Genomic DNA, 21,135 nt, shown 5'->3' with positions numbered 1-21,135 from the left:
CCAAAGTGGTCATGTTTTAGAAGTGATCTATATAATGGAAGAGGAGTGGTCAGCTCTCGAGCTGAGCAGTTCAGTCCAGAACTGGTTACAAGTTCAACAGTGAGCTGTGTGGAAACTCTCTCTCTCTATCTGCCCTTCTAACTTCAACCTGTAAGCATCTGCTCCATTTTTTAAAACTGTGTTTTAAGGAGTTTTCTTATTGGGACTGTTGTGTATATTCGGAACAGCATAATTAAATCTAGTTTGGATAGACTGAGTTCTGTGGAGGTTCTTTATTCTGTTCTTTGTGTTTCATTGTGTAATTTTGTGAATTAAGTTTTGTCTGTTTTAAAACTTGGTAGTCAACCTTGCTAACTTACTCCGGGTAATTTTCACTATACACTTAATCGGAACAAATTGCAAAGTTATAGTCTGGCCTGCCTGCTTAAGAATATTTTGAGTGGTCTGGCCTAGTGCATAACAGATTGGGGGCTCTTTGCGGGATTTTAAACAGTAAGTGGTAGATGCTAGTGTCTTTATTTTGTGTGTTGGTTTGGTTGAATTGACAAAGTTTGGGATAGTAATGGCTCTTTCAGTCACCAAAAGTTTTCTGGATGTGGATGCAGTGACATTGGAAGTTTTGCAAAAGGTGAATATGACCAAGCTGCAGGAATTAGCAGACCAACTGGAATTGGACCTATCTGCTTCTATGAGGAAAGGAGAGATAATTACAGCAGTAGCTCAGCATTTAAACTTGCTGCAGAAACCATCAGAATCTATAGAGATGATAAGAATTCAATTACAAATGAAGCAGCTTGTGTTAGAGGTGAGAGATAAGGAGAGGACAACAGAAACGAAACAGTTTGAGTTACAATTAAAAGCGGAACAGAGAGAAAAAGAGAGAACAGTAGAAGAGAAAGAAAAAGAGAGAGCTTTTGAACTTTAGAAACTGACACTTGAAAAGGAAAGTCAGCTGAAAAGGCTGGAGATAAAGGCTGAAGGTAACCTTAGAGAGGAAGTAGTGCAAAACTCCTGTGGAAGAGCAGAGAGTTAAACAGCAAGGTTAGCAGCTAAAGTGGCTGATGATTATGAGCTGGTCTATAAAGCACAGCTTGGCTTCCAGAATCTATTTCTGTCCATGAGGGATAGAAATTGGGGCAAAGAGAAATCCTCACGTGGAAAAGGAAAGGTGGATCTCAGTGAAGATCATAAGGAGAACTTACCACAGGGTAAAAAGGAAACCCTCGAGGGAAGACAAAGAAGTCAAAAAGCTCCGGTATTTTCATTGTAATAAAGTGGGCCACATGAAATCACAGTGTTGGTGGGCTAGGAGAAAGTCAGACGTAGGAAATCCAGACAAGCGGGGAAGTTTTGTTGGACTAGTAACAAAAAGCACAAGGGAAGTTAGACAACTGCCTCAGAGTGTACAAGATGATTAGAGGTTGATTAAGGCGGAAGTGCCAGATCTACTTAAACATATACATGCCACAGTAAAGTTTATTCCCACAGGCCAGGAGTAGCAGATAAAGTGGTTACAATATTAAGGGACACAGGATCATCTCAGTCTGTAATGCTGAAGGATAAGGAGGTATGCACTCCTGAGAGAATATTGCCAGAATAGGTACTGGTAACAGGAATTCATGGTGAGACAAAAAGTGCTCAATTATGTAAAGTGAGGCTAGAGAGTCCAGAGAAGAGTCGAGAATTTATGATAGGAGTACTGGACAAACTCTCAGCACCAGGAATAAAATTTGTACTTGCAAATGCTATAGCTGATTCACTGGTAGGTGTGCTGCCTACTCTAGCTGGAAAGCCAGTGGAGACACAGGCATCTGAAGAAATAAAGGAACTTTATTCAGGAATTTTCTGTGATTGTGTGGTTACAAGATCACAGAGGCACAAGCTGAAACAGGAGAGATCATAAGGCACAGATAAGGAAGCTGACATAGCTTTATCTGAGACTTTTTTTGATCAGATAACTGGGACAGAAAAGGAGCAACTAGGTAAACATGTAAGTATCTTTAGCGCTGCTACGCTTATTAAACTACAGCAGAAAGATGACAACTTAAAATAGTTGTGTCAAAAGGCAATTACAGAGAAGGAGAGTGAATGCATCCCTGCGTGTTATTATTTAACAAATGATATCTTAATGAGGAAATGGAGACCATTCAAGCAGATAAGAAATGGACAGAAATTCATCAAATTGTTTTGCCAGTAGGGTATAGAAAGGCAATGCTGAAAATGTGTTGCTGGAAAAGTGCAGCAGGTCAGGCAGCATCCAAGGAACCGGAGAATCGATGTTTCGGGTGTAAGCCCTTCTTCAGGAATCCTGCTGCGCTTTTCCAGCAACACATTTTCAGCTCTGATCTCCAGCATCTGCAGTCCTCACTTTCTCCTATAGAAAGGCAGTGCTATGAGTGGTGCATGAGCTACCACTTGGAGGTCATTCAGGGGTGAGGAAAACACAAGCTAAAATACAAAAACATTTTTATTGACCTGGACTACACAAGTATTTGAATTTTGCCAGACGTGTCATAAATGTCAGCTAATCAGAAAACCTCAAGCAGTAATAAAACTTGCACCTTTAATAGCTATTCCAGCATTTGAGGAACCTTTCACAAGAGTCTTAATTGATTGTGTAGGTCCCCTACCTCAAATAAGAAGAGGAAATATGTATTTATTAACGATAATGGATGTGTTGATTAGATTTCCAGAGGCAATCCCGTTATGCAACATCACAGCTAAAAGGTTTGGAGAAGAACTACTTACTAGATATGGCCTACCAATAGAGATCCAGGATCAAACTTTACATCCCACTATTCAAGGAGGTTACGGACTATTTGGGAATAAAGCAATTCAAATCTACTGCATACTATCCCAAATTGCAGGGAGCGCTAGAGAGATGGCATCAAACACTAAAGACCATGTTGAGGGCTTATGGTCAGGATTATCCAGATGATTGGGATAAGGGAATTCCATTTGTACGTTTTGTGATCAGAGGTGCACTGAATGAATCGACCAAATTCAGTTCATTTCAATTAAGGTTTGGGCATGAAGTAAGAGGACCGTTAAAATTGATTAAGGAGAAATTAATGTCAGAATTCAGAGACAACCCATTTGGACTATGTGTCAAATTTTAGAGAACAATTAATAGAGCTGGAGAGTTGGCTAGACAGTATTTAAAAGTATCACAGCATACAATGAAACAGGAAGTGGATAAGAAATCACAAATTCACAATTTTATAATTAGGGATAAGATATTGGTGTTACTTCCAGTAACAGATGAGCCTTTAAAAGCAAGGTTTAGTGGACCTTATCAAATCGAGAAGAAATTGAGTGAGGTGAACTACTTGATAAGGACTCCAGACAGGAAGAAATCTCCCAGAGTGTGTCATGTGAATATGCTCAATAGATATTCTGATAGGGAAGGAAAGCAAGAGGAGAAGTTGTTAATGATTACAGCACAGAAGGAAGAACCAAGTTCGGACGTTTCTGAATTGGACATTCATCATAACAAATTGGATAATGAGGAGCTTGTCAATAATTGGGATAAATTATTGAGTTACATTCCACAAGGAAATAAAAATGACCTGAAAGAGTTATTACTATCAAAGGGGGAGTTATGCGGAAATAAACTGGGAAATACTAACCTAATTGTGCATGATTAGATTAGATTAGATTCCCTACAGTGTGGAAACAGGCCCTTCAGCTCAACCAGTCCACACCGACCCTCCGAAGAGTAACCCACCCTGACCCATCTCCCTCTGACTAATGCACCTAACACTATGGGCAATTTAGCATGGCCAATTCACCTGACCTGCACATCTTTAGATTGTGTGAGGAAACCGGAGCACCATGAGGAAACCCACACAGACACGGGGAGAATGTGCAAACTGCACACAGACAGTCGCCCAAGGCTGGTATCGAATCTGGGATCCTAGTGCTGTGAGGCTGCAATGCTAACTACTGAGCCACCATGCTGCCCCAAAATCCACTAGAGATAGGAGATGCTGTTCCAATTAAGAAACATCCTTATGGCCCTCTAAAGTTGACACAGGCTCAGAAGGAGATAGAGCGCATGCTCTGAGATGGCATAATCGAAGTGAGTTACAGTGACTGGAGCTCACCCATAGTCATGGCTCCAAAGCCAGATGGTACCCAGCGGTTATGTGTGGATTATTGCAAAGTCGACGTCATTAAAAAGACTGGTGCATACCCGATTCCATGGTTGGAGGATTGTATCAAACAAGTGGGACAAGCAACTTACATTTCTAAGTTGGACTTGCTCAGAAGCTCCTGGCAAGTACCTCTGTCAGAGAGAGCAAAGGCAATTTCAGCTTTCATAACGCCAAATGGACTATATCAGTTCAAAGTCATGCCATTTGGTATGAAAAATGCTGCAGCCACAGTTCAAAGACTGACTAATAAGGTCATTGCTGGATTACCAATTGTGTGATGTATATTGATGACCTGGTGATTTTTAGTCACTCATGGAAGAACATTTCCAGCATTTATCAGACTTGTTTGATCAACTTCGGAAGGCAGACTTGGTGGTAAACCAGCTAAATGTGTATTTACCAAAGCCCAAGTCACCTTCCTGGGCCATGTTATCGGACATGGACAAATGACCCCATGGGATGCGAGGAAGAAGGTAATTAGGGAATTTCCCACACCATCGATGGAAAAAGCAGTACTACAGTTCCTGGGATTGAGTGGATTTTATCGAAAGTTTACACTGAACTTTAGCAGTGTGGCTGCTCCACTCAGTGAGTTGTTAACAAAGGGCAAGAAGTTTCAGTGGACAGAGGACTGTCAAAAGGCATTTGACAGCCTAAAAACTGTATTAACCACAGCCCCAATATTAGCCACACCTTACACGAAGCCTTTCAAGGTGGCTATTGATGCCAGTGATGTGGGTGTCAGTGCAGTGCTCCTGCAGGAGGATAACGAGGGAATAGAAAAATCCATCGGGTATTTTTCCAGAAGGTTGAACGTTCATCAACAGAAATATTCAATGGCGGCGAAAGAGACTTTAAGCTTGGTGTTGGCATTACAACATTTCAGTGTTTATATTACCAGCAATGTATCTGAGACAATCGTATGCACTGATCATAACCCACTGACATTTGTGGAAACATTTAAGGACAAAAATGCCAGACTGTTTAGATGGAGCTTGTTGTTGTAGTTAGTCAGTTTGACAATTGTGCATGGGGCAGGTCGCGAAAACATGATTGCTGATGCGTTTTCAAGACTCGAATGAGATACGGAGGTGCATGGTGGCATATGTGCCACTGCCTGAATTTGCATGTGGTTGTGCATGTTTGCATGTGTACAGTCAGTATAATATATAAGTGTGTTTAGACTACAAACTGGGTTTGTAGCCATCTTTGGGTATTGATGGTTCATTTATTTTTAGGGGTGCTGTCACAAAGCTGGTCCCTTTTTTCTAAACGTTGTTCCTTTTCTCAAGGATACTGTGTCCTTGGTTTTTGTAGGTGTGATCATAAATGGGCTGGGCTCTGATTAAACTAGTTTGGTACAGAGATGAAAAGGATTTTGAGAGGCCTTTGTTTATATGTAAACAGATGAGACTTCAGGCCAAAGAGGTCATGTTTTCGAAGTGACCTATGTCATGGAAGGGGTGTGGTCAGCTCTCTACCTGAACAGTTCAGTCCAGAACTAGTTATGAGTTCAACAGTGATCTATGTGAAAACTCTCTCTCTTTCTGCCCTTCTAATATCAACCTATAAGTATCTATTCCTTTTTTTAAGGCAGTTTGTTTATTGGAATTGTTGTGTATATTCAGAACCGCATAATTAAGTTTAGTTTGGATAGACTGAGTTCTGTAGGGGTCTTTTATTCTGTACTTGTGTTACATTGTGTAATTTTGTGAATACATTTTTGTCTGTTTTAAAACCTGGTAGTCAACCTTGCTAATTTACTCTGGGTAATTTTCACTGTACACTTACCAAAACAAATTACAAAGTTATGGTCTGGGCTGCCTGTTTAAGAATGTTTTGAGTGGTCTGGCCTAGTCCATAACAATACAGAATTCCAAACAGTCACTACACTTTGGGAGAAGAAATTCCTTTTCATCTCGCTTTTAAATGAATGTCCCCTTATTCTGTAGCTAGCTCAAAACTTCCTCACTCGTCCCCAGCGTCTACCCTGCCAAGCCCTCTCAGAATCTTATATGTCTCAATAAGATCATTCCTCATTATTTTAAGCTCTAATGAATAAAGGCCTAACTTAGTTGGTCATTCTTGATAAATTGACCCTTTCATTCCAGGAATAAGCCAAGTGAATCTCTTTTGAACTACCACCAATACAGGGATGAAAACTTTACATAGTGCTCTGGGTGTAACCTCTCCAACATCTTGTTACAGTTTTAACAAGACTTCCATATTTATAAACACCAACCCCCAAGTGATTGAGGCCAGAATTCCATTTCCCTTCTTAATCACCTGCAGCATCTGCATGCCAACATTTTGTACTTCATGAACAAGAGCACATGGCTCCCTCCACGCTGAACTTTTCTTGGCGTCACCATTTAAGCAATCGTCTGCCTCTTAATTATTATTATCGAAGTGCAGGATCTCACGTTTCCCAACATTAAATATCATCAATCAGGTTTTTGCTCTTTCACTCAACCTATCAACATTCGCTTTGGAGCTTCCTTCTGTCTTTATCACAACGTGACCTCTGCCTAATTTTGTATTGTCAGCAAATTTGGACACTATATATTTTGTTCTTTCCCCAAAATCATTACTACTGGTAGTAAGTAATTTCAACTTTCTCACCTTTAGCTGGTGTGGTGTTTAACCCCTCGTGCCTGCCCTGGACTGAGGGTATTTTTTTTTTAGTTAATTAATTAATTAGGTACATGGTTGCCACTGTTGGAGGTCAGTCATTTCAGTTCCAGGACGTCTCCAGTTCAATGATCCAAAATGGCAGCAGAGTGGGATGCTTCACACAGAGCTCGGCCACTCGGTCCAATTTCTTTTCTTTCTTTTTCTCTTTTTCTTGCATCTCCTTTGTGCTTTTTTTTTCTTTTTTGCTCTCTTCTTCCTTCTCCTTGCCTCAGAACCCCAGTCATGGACTCTCAACCTCAGACTCAACACAGACCCAGTGAGGTAGCCTCCTGACCAAGCGTGGCAGCCTCCCGGCTCAGTGTGATTGTCTCCCGGCCCAGTGTGGCAGCCTCCCGGCCCAGCGTGGCAGCCTCCCGGTCCCGTGTGGCAGCCTCCCGGCCCAGAGTGGCAGCCTCCCGGCTCAGTGTGATTGTCTCCCGGCCCAGTGTGGCAGCCTCCCGGCCCAGCGTGGCAGCCTCCCGGCCCAGCGTGGCAGCCTCCCGGCCCAGCGAGACAGCCTCCAGCCCAGTGTGGCAACCTCCCAGCCCAGAGTGGCAGTCTCCTGGCCTAGCGTTGCAGCCTCTCGACTCAGCGTGGCAGCCTCCCAGGCCAACGTGCCAAGCTCCAGGCCCAGCGTGGCAGCCTCCCAGCCCAGCGTGGCAGCCTCCCAGCCTAGCATGGCAGCCTCCAGGTCCAGTGTAGCAGCCTCCCGGTCCAGCGAGACAGCCTCCAGCCCAGAATGGCAGTCTCTTGGCCCCACATCGTGGTCTTTCAGTGTTACATAATGATTTCTTGACTTGGTATGGCCTCAGTATGGACATCCGGTCTAAAGGTGATTCCTCAAAGTGTGGTCCCATTGTATCTAGCACTTAAGAAAGACTAACATTTGAATGTTCAGCTTTATTTCTATATTTTGTACTTAAAATTAAGAAGGTGTCACTGTACTGCAGTGTTTAAGTTTTAGCATTGTTCTTTCCTTCTACTTTGTTCTTAAGATTCTGTCCCTAAATACTTGTACCTATGATGATGCCTTGTGTGGAGACATTATACACTTTTTTACTGTACTCCTATACTTTTGTACTTGAGCACATATGACAAAAAAAACTCAAAAAGAAAATCTGTGCAGCAGTTCCTCAGGGTGTGTCCTTGACCCAACCATCTTCTGCTGCTTCATCAATGATATTCCCTCCATCATAAGGTTAGAAGTGTGAATGTTTGCTGATGAACACACAATGTTCAGCACTATTCACGAGTCCTCAGATATTGAAGCAGTCATGTTCAAGTACAATGAGATTTGAATAACATCCAGGCTTGGGCTAACAAGTGACAAGTAACATTCACGCACACAAATGCCAGACTTTGACCATCTCCAGTAAGAGACGATCTAACCAATGTCCCTTGATATTCAATAGTGTTACCATCTCTGAATCCCACACTATCAACATCCTTGGGCTTACCGTTGATCACTCAACTGGTCTCACTATATAAACACAATGGCAACAAGAGCAGGTCAGAGGCTAGGAATACTGCAGCAAGTAACTCATTTCCTGACTCCCATCTACAAGGCACAAGTCAGTAGTGTGATGGAATACTCCTCAGTTATCTGAATGGTGCCGCTTCAGCAGCACTCAAGAAGCCTGACACCATCCAGAACAAAGCAACCCGCTTGATTGGCATCACATCTACAAACCTTATCTTGCCCCATCACGGATGTTCATTAGCAGCAGCGTGTACCATCTACAAGATGTGCTGCAGAAATTCACCAAAGATACTTAGACAGGCCCTTCCAAACCCATGACCACTTTCATCCAGAAGGACAAGGGAATGAGATATGTGGGAACACCATCACCTGGAAGTTCCCTTCCAAGTCACTTGGAGGTGTATAGCTGTTTCTTCACTGTTGCTGGGTCAAATTCTTAGAATTCCCTCTGTTAAGGCAAGTGGACTGCACTGGTTCAAAATGGTCTCTCACCACCACCTTTTCAAGGGTGATGAGAGATGAGGATAAATGTTGGCCATCCTATGAATGAATACAAAACAATTGCAAAAGCAAAGCAAACAAGTGAACACAGGATACAGATCAACCAAGATCTAATTGAAAAATGCAATTGTTTTGAGGAGTGGATGGGTATCTTCTGTTACCAAGTTTCTAGATGAAGCTACATTGTCAGCTGATTTGCCTCATTTTTTACTAATGCTACAACTGTTAAGATGCAGTTCAAAGGTTTAACGATATGAGTAGATTCCTACATTAAAGTTCAGCATCACTGATGCTTTCCATTCAGGTCAGCATAGACATCTATTTATTTAGATTTCAAATTGTTTCATATTTGTCCAGTGGCCCTTTGTTCCTTTATATATGGATTTGCAGTTAAGAAAGTGTTTCATCCAAGGATAATTTCACAATCTCTTTACTTCTGATCATGAACATTACCTTTACTTTGCAGCTGCGAAAATCCAAATATGTTGTGAGATTTGAGACATGCATAACAAAAATGTTTCCACTATCTTGGTTAGATTTTTGATTTAACGAATGAGATAAATGTCATCACATTCAAGGCTACGGGACTAGAGCAGGAAAGTCAAACTCGTGAAGGTAGCAGTATATTTTTGGCAATATAGACTTGATGGGCCAAAGAGCCTCTTCTGTACTGTGTGACTCTAAAGACCAGGTTTTAAAATGGAAGCTCACTTCAGTACAAGAGTGTGGGGTACTCAGACATTAGCTGACTGTAACAGAGTTGACACAATGAACTTTCTCTAGATTGATAAATCAGACTGAAACTTGAGAATGTGTTTGTCCCTTTGTCATTTTCTTAACGGTCAACTGTTTATTCAAATAATAATATGAAAGTAACATGAACCAAAAATGACAAAAATGCTTCATTTCAAAGATGGAATTTTTTTTTAATAATAACGTTCCAAGTGAAATACCAAACGATAACTGAAACTGAACTGTCAATACAATTCTAACACAGTCATGTGCAGAATACACAGCAGGAAGTGGTGTCTTACTGAAAAGTAAACCACTTAATGGCATCATGCCACATAACTCAGACGCCCATAGAAATGAGTAGGTTCTTCACAGGAAGTTTATTTATTTTGTGACCAACCATCTTTTCAAAGAAACTCCTCTTTATATGAAGGTGAGTGGAAATGTTATCAGCCATTTTGTTGTAAGACTGAATTGAATGTCCAAAATATCTAGTATTGGGCAATATCTCTCCATCATGCTGCTTTCCTGGAAAATATTTTAATTGGCTGCATGGATTGGAATTTCCCCATTTGTTTTTTTCTCTTTGAGTTGGTTTTGGGAATTATTTTTGCTATTTGTTTTTTTGCTCTTGCATTTCCCACAAATGTTACTTGGCAGTCTGTTGGGTAGGGATTGAGTAGGAGTTAAGCCCCTTGATGTTCACTTCCAAGATACAGGGGCTCAACTGGTCTTTTCCAATCCAGCATTTTCAGGCATGGACCATTTCTGGCAGATAGTTTGTATTATATTCTAAAAGATAGCTATATTTTGACTGAATCCAAATCTATACTTTTAGTAAGAGCTTTTCCAATTAGCCATACTCGATAAAACTCAGCTTCTATTGATTATTTGATCATGATATTTACGCAACCAATTTAAATATCTTCACAGATACAACCATCACCAGTTCCCTTATTCCATTGGCTCAAAGATATTCCTTCATTTTATTTTAGATGATACACGTTTACTTGCAGAATATGTGGAAATAAGAAGCAACTGGTCTGTTTTAATAATTACTGAACAGTCTATTATTTGTATTGAATTTTTTTTCTCTTTTCTAAATATCATGGATTTTTCAATCCCATTGGCTCATAATTCCTTGCTGATGTACAATTCAATTAGCCAATCTCCCTCTCTGTAGATCATCGAGGTGTCCATTATTCAGTTCTGGGTTTGGACAAAAGCGCCAATTTCACTATCCTTTATAACTTTTCAATATTTATTAATTTTCTGATGTTATACATAGTGATCCTTATAAGCTTACAAATGTGAGTCTCATTGGTCAGTTCTTCAACATATTCACCCTTGTAACTCAAGTTTTATTGAAAAAAGACATAAATTTAAATTTACTTCTTGCCCTATTTTGTTCATAAAATAAGAGTTCAATCTGCTTGAGTGAAGTGTTGGTCCCTTTATCTGCAAATAATGAGACTTCCTTCTCTTCTTAACCTTTGGTTATTATATAAAGTAAGGACTGCAGATGCTGGAGATCAGAGTCACTTACATGAACACCAGGAGATCTTCACCAAATGGGTCATTGTGCTGAAAAATGGTGGATGGAATTCAAATTGGTTAAAAGCTTGGTATTGCATTTGGTACAACAAACAAGGGTAGGGCTTACCCAATTAATGATAGGGCCTGGGTAGTGTTGTGGAGCAAAGGGACCTAGGAATGTGGGTACAGAATTCTTTGAAGTTTGTGTCACATACAGACAGGGTGGTTAAAATAGTGTTAATTTCATTGCTCATTCTTTTGAGTACAAGAGTTGGGAAGTCATGTTGAGGTTGTACAGGATATTGAAGAGGAACATTGTCCAGAAACCATCTGAAATATTATGTTCAGTTCTGGTCACCCAGTTATAGGAGAAATACCATCAAGCTGGAGGGGGTTCAGAAGAGATTTACCAGGATGTTGTCTGCTATGGTAGGTTTGAGTTATAAAGAAAGGCTGAATTGGTTGGGATGTTTCTCACTGGAGCATAGAAGGTTGAGAGCGACCTGATAAAAGTTTATAAAATAATAAGATGTATAGATATAGTTAATGGTAGTTGTCTTTTCCCTAGGATGGGGAATTTCAAGACCAAGTGACACATTTTTAAGGTGAGAGGAGAGAGATTTAAAAATGACATGAAGAGCAATTTTTTTACACAAAGGGTGGTTTGCATGTGGAACTACAATATTGAAGGTGCACAGTCTAACCATCCTTATCACTGCACAATGCTCGATAGCCCAAGGTGTGACATGAGCAGGTCCTGCATCTTGTGCAAGTTATTGGTAAATAACAGGTGATTATTGCTACTTTGGTGAGTAGGATCAATCGCTCCAGTAAGCAAAACATTGCTAGTGCATAACAGCCATTTCTGAGATTGATGTGTTATGTTGCATGATGTGGTCAAGAGACTTTGGGGAAGGATTTGGACTGCACACAGTACATTAATGCCTAAGGTTCATGCAGCATGCAGTGCATACAGCAGGGTGTCAGCTTCAGTGTATTTGTGTCTGTGTAATGCTGTTGACTTTTGAAATGGTCTCACTTTGCTTGAAACTGCATTCCTCTCCCTCAGAATGAAACACTTACCCCACCAACTCCAGTTGTGGTGCCAGCCATGATCATCTCCATTGTGCACTTGTTGTTTACAACGGATGGGAGGAAACAGCAGTCGCTCTTCAGAGTCTCAGGCTCTTCCTCTCCACCTTGGTGACCCCCAAATGTAAGTATCCACGGCTTAATGGCCCTTCCTGTCAACCGCACTAGTTTTGTATTTCCCCAAGTCCCCAGGCAATCCATCTTCATCTGCTCACTTTACCCAGTCAGATCAGGAACAGATGCCAGATCTAGTAGACTAATGCCTCTCCGATGAAGGCAGACTCCTGCTTGCAGCTGATAATGCCACCCGCCTGCATGAACCCTTTGTCTTCCATGCTCTATCATTTCTCACTCTTAAAAATTGAGTTGCCCCCCCATCACTATTGCAGTCCCTCTGCATCCCTACATTCTGACTCCAATCTCAACAATAAAGTTCCACAGCCTCAGTCCTGCAGCAGTAGCCCCTTTTAACCCAATCATGTTAACACCACTTTTAATGAATGGACCCCAGGACTGACCTAGGCCCAACCCCTTGAATGAATTAGTTGTTCAGTCCGAGATAAGAAGTGACCAGCTTCTGATTGATATCAAGGCAAGGCAAGGTATGGCGGTTGTGTGCATCAAAACTTTGGCACAAAGCGAGTGAGTGCTGAGAGAGGGGGTGAGCTACCCTGAGGTGTGGCCTGGTCCAGTCCATGCATTGTGTCTGACCCCCCTGTACAACTGTCCTTGAAGCATATTAAATGAGTGGTTCCAGTGCACTACAAAGTGCAACATTGGAGTGCAGGAACATACTGTGAATGGACTGGAGATGTGCTCTGATTATGGGAAGAGGCTGGTATCTGACAGATGCCAATATCTGTGGACATGAGGTGTGTGACATTGTTGCTCATGGAGCTTGCCCTGAGATGTTGATGCTGGATGTCTAAGACCCATGTCTGAAAAAGTTGCCTGGAAATCATGATTTTTATGTTGGGAATTCTCTGCATCCAATTTCTGTACAGCGTATATTAGAATGGAAGACTGCACATTAATTAAGCAGATTTAGTAATAATACTGAACCGTGACCCATTATAATGGGTCTCAGACTGCTCACTAGTAAGAATACTCATCTCAACATTCAGCACTTAGTTGGAAAATGCAACTTTTTGGTCTCATATTGAAGAAGGGCCTTCTTTGATATCACATTTCACTTTCTCATACTCACATTGTTCAGGGGCTCTGTCCTAAAACTCAAGGCCATAACTCTACATTAAACATATCAGGACAGGAATCTCTCCTACCTGCCTCAGGCACATTGGAAGGATTGACAGGTTCATAATCTGGTTGGCCATTTTAGGAACATTCCTTCCCTGGTCAACAAGTCCTGGAATGAGTGTTGACCTCTGGTTTAGAGGCAGGAACATGATCCAATATCCCATAAGATCTTCCTCAGTTAATATTCCTGCACAGTAATTCATCAAACCTTGATTTCTGAACAGAATGATATATTAAAAATTCCCAATTTTGTTAATTTAAATATGATAATAAACTGTTGTGTATCATGCTGAAAGCATTTAGCAATTAAATATTTGGTGTAGACACACTATAACCAAGGTCAAAAGTGTGGCGCAGGTCAGGCAGCATCCGAGAAGCAGGAGAATCGATGTTTTGAGTATGAACTCTTCATCAGGAATATGGGAGGGGCCCAAGGGAGGTGTGAGATAAGTGGTGTCGGAGTGGGGCTGGGGAGAAGATAGATAGAAATGCGATAGGTAGATGAAGATAGCGGAGGGTGAAGTGGATATGTGGGAAGGAGGACGCACAGATAGCACAGTGATTCCATGTGGTCGAAATGTCAATTTCACCAGATTCCTCATTTCCCCTCCCCTCCCCACCTTATCCCAGATCCAACCCTCCAACTCAGCACCACTCTCTTGAACTGTCCTACCTGTCTATCTTCCAAATCACCAATCCAATCCCCTTCCCATTTATCTGTCATCCCCCTTCGGCCACCCACCTGATGAAGAGCTTATGCTTAAAACAACGACTCTCCTACCCCTCCGATGCTGCCTGACCAGCGCCACACTTTTTGTGTGGTTTCTGGTATAAGTCAGACCACAGTATCTGGTGACCAATGAGAGACCTGATCCAGGAAAAGCACTAGCTATAGAAACAGGTGTAAATATGTGCTTTATATCTGTGTCATATGTCTCCAGATGCAAGGAAGAGAATCAAGAAAAATAATACCAACAATCCAAGTGATTAACATGGAGTCACAGCTTACTGAACAGGAGGTGAACCTTGCAAATGAATGATTAAAGTCAGTCTGTTTTGAGACCAGTATCATCAGATAGAATATCATCAGATAGAATATCATCAGATAGAATTGGAAACAAGTCATGAGTAAAATTCAAAAGTAACATGCCTGATTTCAAAGATTTCCCAGCTTTTGGGATACTGGCAGAGGTGGGATCAGCACAACAGCACCTACTTGCACAATGTCCATATCGGTCAATTGAAGGAACAACTGCAGCCAAATGGCTGATACCAGTGGGTCTTTACAATGTTGGACAGCTTCTTGGCTGTTCAGTTGTGCGTGGCACCCAGCCTAGTACCTGCAGACAGGAGGGCCATTGGGTCTTGTTTCAGTACCCTCATCACATAGTGGCTGGGATGGCCACAAATTTTCCTGTAAAAGGGGTTTCCTCTTTCATAATTGTGGCCTGACAGCCACAGCTGGGTGTTTGTATTTTTAAATTGTGAAGAAGTTTCATTTCAATGAATCCTTGTTGTATCCTGCATTCCTTGGTAGCACACACACTGTCCAGTGGGACTGCTGGACAATCTGAGCTTTGAACCCTCTAATCATGCTTTCCGTTTCAGGATCCCAGCCTCATAAGATTCCCCCTCAGGTGATTGCAATCCCACGTGGCTAACCAATACCAGCAGGGTCAAGCCTCACTTTCAGGTCCATTCACAGAAAAATGTCATAGCCCAAGTTTTTAACCTGAATACATGACATTGTTTGAGAAAGGAAACCTTAGTTGTTGGACATTTAAAGCATTGTAATTGGACATAAAAGATATATATGAAAGAAACATCTTTTCTGAAATAAATTTATGTTGGATAAAGCTGAGAACTATAAAGGATAAAGGTCCTGGTGCCTTTGCTGAGAACAAGTTAGAGGAAGTTGGGGAGAAATACTGGAATGTGACATCCTTCAATTGTCTAAATCTCTTTCAATGTTATATTTTACAAAACATGTTACCCATAACATAAAATGTTTAAAAGGTTGGTCTGGATTTTGTGTTGATAATTATGATTTAGCAATTTGCACAAAACGTCAATGTTCTTGCTAAGTTGCACACGTGTGTAACCACATTGTATCACAAGGCATGAATCACGAGCTGATGTAAGCTATTTTCCTCCTCAAATCAGCTCCATCATTTGATAAGATGTATAATCTGCTTATGTCTACCTCCATATTCTTTGACTCCCTTGTCAATGATAAACACTGTGTGTGTTCAACCAAATAAAAGAAATTTAAGAGGATCATAAACTAAGAAAACTGACTGTGTGTACAACTAAGTTTTAAAAGAGAGCATCACTCACTGTTGTTATGGAATAAATCAGACAGAAACTTCAGCATCTGTGCATATACATTGAAATCTAAAAACCTAGATATTGATGTGAGGCATACTCCATTTCTCCCCACAGACTTCCCTTCTTCAACAGCAAAAGGCTAGGCATAGAAAGACATGTAATGGCATGAACTTGTATTTGCCTACTGGTTCCAAATTAAAAACCCAGTAAAATATTAAGGCTGGTGCATGAAAAGTGAATTTAAGACTCTATTTGGATGGTGATAACTGTCTATTCTGGACTATGCTTAAGCATTCTGATACCATCATGGTCAAGTTAAATACATTTGTTGCAAACTCAGTTCATTGCTTGCAAGTCACATTTGAGTTCTGCACGGCAATAGAGTTGTTTGTGCAGGCTGGTTTGTAGTGTTGTGTCACTATTGGTTACCCCATAAAAGTGTGAGAAAAGCAATCTGAATTGCTTACTGGTTTTGCTCGCTCAACAGATAGACCACTCTGACCTATAAATTTGCTGCACAATGTTTTTCACCATAAAGTCACAGTCATAGAGTCAGCTTTCTAAGTCTGTAGGAAGACGAACAGGAAATGTGTTTGCATTTTCAGCCACAGGCATGCTGCCCAACATAATGACAAAGGGAAAGATAACGTCAGGCAGTGCCTATGCCTAATCAAACCTTAATTTCTTTCCATCCAGACATAAAGAGCCATTCACTAGTTTGGTGCCCCAGTGTAAGGTTTGCTTGCTCTCATTAAAACCCTATCACCACTTGCCATAAAGAGAGAGGTTTCTCGGAAACGACTTTGTTGTGCAGTGAGCAAATACCATTCCACACTTAATAACTGTGGGTTACTGCACTCTATCCCTTAACCAAATTGCTGCTGTTTCCTCCATCCAAAAGTCTAATTTTGCCCACCACCCAGCCTCTACTTCCCGTTCCTGGCCTCAAAAGCGTTCTCCCAAGCTTCTCCCACCACGCATGTGCTGACATCCCAACCCAATCTCTGAGTCCATTTCACTAGCATAGTCACCTCTGATCTCCCAATGCTTGCCTCCCATTCTACCTCCTGACCTCCTATTTTCAAGTCCCTTATCCTATGATCACCTTTCCCAAACTATGACCCCTTTCCCAATCTCCTATGTCTAGACCTCCATCTTCCACTCTCCATCTGCAGCCTTTAGTGTATCTCTTCCTGACCTAGCCTGTTTACTGCAACCCTCCAACTTTTACTTATCCGAGGGGTTTTGTTCTATTAGCAGTGGCCTTATCTTGGTATGCTCTTCACTGATACATTGTTTGTTCTCAGCCCATTTCAATGAGAGATACTTGGCTATAGCTACCGATTCCAAAAATCTGCAGCAAGTAGTTTTATTAATTGATTGTTTTAATTAGTAGTAGGCATGGATGATGATCAATATTAGTGTGAAGAAAACTAATGGAAACTTGTGGATGGATGGATAAATAGATAGATGGATAAATGAACTAACGGATGGACTTTCAAATAGTTACAATGCCAACCTCCAAAGAAGTGATGCAAATTGTCAATTCAGCAATACAGTTATGATATTGTCATAATTGATTTATACAGTGATTGTCACAAGCATTCATTTCTTCAGCCCTCCACTCAAATATGAGAATCATTCTTCTCTCTCTGAGAATCCCTGCAGAGGAGATCATGGCCAGTGGCAGGGTTTCAATAAAGGATGTCTAATTCACAACCTCTCCATCCCCATTTTGGGTGGATCTGCTCCTCCAGCCGTAGCATGGCAACAACAACAAAACTTATAGTACTGTTGGCCTTTCGGAACATGAAAGGGCACAAGCCCAGGTACAGTATACATCGTGAGTCAGCGCACATACCTCATGCAGTGGCCATAGTAAATTCAGAAATGTCAGCAAGTGCAATCAACTTTGTGAAAAATGTGAAAAACAATTTTATTATATTTTATCTAAGGGTGACCACGCCATCCAGTTTCTATCTTCACAGCCTACCCATCAGGTTGTACACTGGGTCCAACTGCAAACAGATAAAGGCAACTCAAGATGAACTGATGCCAGATTCTCGGTGGAGATTTCCAGCTGTTTACCAGATGGAGGGGTGACGCGCGATCATTGGGAGAGAATGAAGTGTTCTGTCTGCCTCATGTGTCTCTGGATGTGGGAATGATTAAGTCTAAATTCTAAAGGTTGATTTCACAACCTTCCATGCTTCTAGTATGGAGAACAACTGGGAAAGGGTGATTTTGTCATGTGTGAACTTGCATTCAATTAAACTGAAACATTTAGCATGCATACTCGCAAACTGTTGGCTAACATTTTACAAATGCCATTCCTTGCCAGAAAGCACCTGCCACAGAAATTAATCCAATACAGAAAATCAGTGGGGAACTAGTAGATTTAAGAAGATAATGTCAGTATATGCAAACTTTTTTTATCAGGTTAGTAATTCAGGCAATATCATAGCAGCTTCTTCATGTCAGTTGCACAAATATTGGCCATATTTACAATAAATAAGACTACTGTTGTGTCATTTTTGTTGGTGGTCTGTGGAGTCTTACAATGGTCAGAACCCTGTGGTTTATGGTGCGAGTTGTGATAAAATCAGGTGAGAAGTCTAACAAGCCCAAACTGACATCAGGAGCAATTTGTTGCACCTTTTATGCATCTGTTGAGTGGTGAACTAAGTTTCTTGATAGGGAGAGATGGGCTGCCAATTAAGGGGGATTATTGTTTGCTAAATGTCTTATAATGGGGTAACATACCTTATTATTAATCACCTTCCATCTTATCAAATGCGCCAAACAAGTTAGACGTCACACATTCTCAATGTGGAGTTCGGAGCGGCTTACTGGCAACATCTGCTCACCATTGGCTATCTGGAGCCTCCATATTGCTCAGCACCAAACAGCATCTCAGGGCATGCTCCATGGACACCGACTACACACACTCCTCAACAATGCCTTGTGGTACCTCTCTAATCCAATTGCAGACCACTCAGGAAACGTGGAGTTACATTATGGAGCACACCAGGAGCTAGCATGAAAAGGCTGCTGCAAGGTCACTTTGTGTATGCTCAGTTCCTGCTCCTTTGCCATCATGGAACTTACTCACTTTGCACTTACCTACATCCCTGGTCTTGATTTGCCTTGCTATGCCATACCAGTTTGCACATTATAACTTCATCTAGAGCTAAAGGAAGACCAGAGTTTTATGCCAGATTCCCTTGCCTGTGGATGAGCAAGGACGACCATATCAATGCAGGCTCCATATGTTCTGGGATATGGTGATGGATCAATGCTAGATGCTGCAGTGGGACCTGAAGCCTGCAGGAGTGGGAGGCTGTCCTCTCCAGGGGAGGCTGTAATGGTCACAGCCACTTTGAACTTCTCTGTGACTGGCTGCTTCCAGGGAATGATGGGTGACCTGTGAGGGATCTCTCCGTCATGCCCCAAGAATACATCAGGGTGGTGACTGATGCTATCTGTACAGGATCACACTGGTTTATTTCATTTTTCAAAGACTAGGTCAATGCTGCAATCTGGGCGGCAGGATTCAGTAGCTAGCTGGGTTCCTCTATATATGTTGTGCCAATGACTACACACACATGGAACTGACAGAGCTCAATCACAAAGCTATGGAATTCATCCAAAGGTAGGAGTTCCTTTGATTAATGGCCAGATGAACTTTTATTACTGTTACCTCTTCCTGAAGGTGTGTGCCCACTCCCCTGGCAACCCCTATATTCTGGAGCACTCTCATGTATCTTGCATGTTTGAAGATCCAGGGGTCTTACCAAGCTGTTTACTGGAGGATAAGGGATATCTGTCGGAATAATGACACCATTGCACAATCCCCTGACTAATGGGAGTATGGATACAATACTGCTCGACCATGCCATGCCGGAGCAAACACTAGGGCTGCTGAAGATGCAGTTCCAGTGCTTGAACCCGTCTGGATGGGTTCTCTAATGTCATCCAGATCGAGTGTGTCATATCATCCTGGTGTGCTGTGCTCTGCAGGCAACAAGCCAACATCATAGATACTGAGAAACTGGGGCAACAGCAGCAGTCTTCCGATGTGGAGGACAAGGACACTGGGGAAGAGGAAGCTCTCCTTGTGTGTGACAGAGCTCAACTACATTTGGTGCTCCAAACCAGACAGGACCTGAGTGACGCCTGGTTTGCAGTGAATGAGAACTGGCTGCAGCAGCCAGTTGTGGACTGCAGAGTAGACATTCGCCCTGATGGTTTGCATTGCAGGAACAAACTGCAGCCTCTACTCAGTTTGTTTGTATTCACACTTGCTGTCTGTAAATAAGAGTTCACATTTGGAATTGTCCGACTGCTTGCCTACATGTGATGTTCCCCAACTGGACAATGTAGCAGTCTCCTGGCTGCTAAAACAGATAGATTGCTAACTTGGCCATACAGCAAGGGATGCTGGGTACTTTGGCCAAGTCGCAAAACTCACATGCCAGACATAGTGCAAACACAGCAGCCATTACATGACATTAGCATAATGTAAAAAGCAACAGTTATCCTGGACAGACATACCCTCAGCAGTTTATCCACCAGACACAGCAGGGGTCCAGACAGAAAGGAACTGGGTCCTGCTACACAAAGAAACAAACAGTAGTATATGCGATACAAATGTTTGATACTGTTTCACACAATTAAGTATGTCTAACTGATTAGCCAGAATTAGAGAAAGTTCCAGAAAACAATCTAAAGAGGTAAACAGGGCTCGCCTGCAGACAGCACACTTGAATCTTCTAGAGACCTTCAGAGGAGACCAGCCCTGGCAAGAGGCAGATACCAACTGACCATCCAGACAGAGAGAAAGAGATAGGAAGAGCAAAAGTGACTTTGCAGACCCATAGACAGAGCCAGAGAGAGAATAACTGCGTAAATCTATAAGAGATTCTGGAAGTATTGTAAACTTAAGCGGCCAATAGGAATAGAGATAGTATATTTAGTATTGAAGTATTTTAACTTGTTTCCTAATAAAGTTGGGACTGTTTTGCATTGGTACTGGCCTTTGTTTGTAGTGATTTGACTGCTTCAGTATTGTGGGATACCTGGCCAAACTAATTCATAACTTTTGTAAGGAGGAACTAGACAACAACAATAACAAGATGCTGTGTCAGTGGGCATTGTGGACAGAGTGGTGGTGACATAGAGAGGGTATTTAAAAGAGATGTATTAAAGACAAGTAAAGTGTATTATCTGGTGGTTAAACAATGACAAGGATGAGAAAGTAGGGTTGCAAGTGTAAGTAAGTGGCAACCATTTTGGCTATCTGCTGTGGACACTGTGACAATGTGCCTGCTGTGCCATGTCCTTGCCAGTGAGGGGCAATGCCAGATCATCAACTCTTGT

General features: G+C 41.7%; 1 long non-coding RNA gene across 1 annotated transcript; it reads left to right on the top strand.

The window, feature by feature from the left end:
* Positions 1–9,891: 9,891 nt before the first annotated feature.
* LOC122560964 lies at positions 9,892–18,190 on the top strand. The gene is made up of 3 exons (XR_006314865.1): positions 9,892–9,976; positions 12,149–12,295; positions 17,712–18,190. It is a non-coding gene; the product is annotated as an uncharacterized LOC122560964 (long non-coding RNA).
* The last annotated feature ends 2,945 nt before the right edge of the window (positions 18,191–21,135 follow it).

The sequence above is a fragment of the Chiloscyllium plagiosum genome, chromosome 22 (assembly GCF_004010195.1).
Source record: "Chiloscyllium plagiosum isolate BGI_BamShark_2017 chromosome 22, ASM401019v2, whole genome shotgun sequence".
NCBI lineage: Eukaryota > Metazoa > Chordata > Chondrichthyes > Orectolobiformes > Hemiscylliidae > Chiloscyllium > Chiloscyllium plagiosum.
Note: the sequence above shows the minus strand (reverse complement) of the source record. Positions and strands in the feature narration are given on the sequence as shown.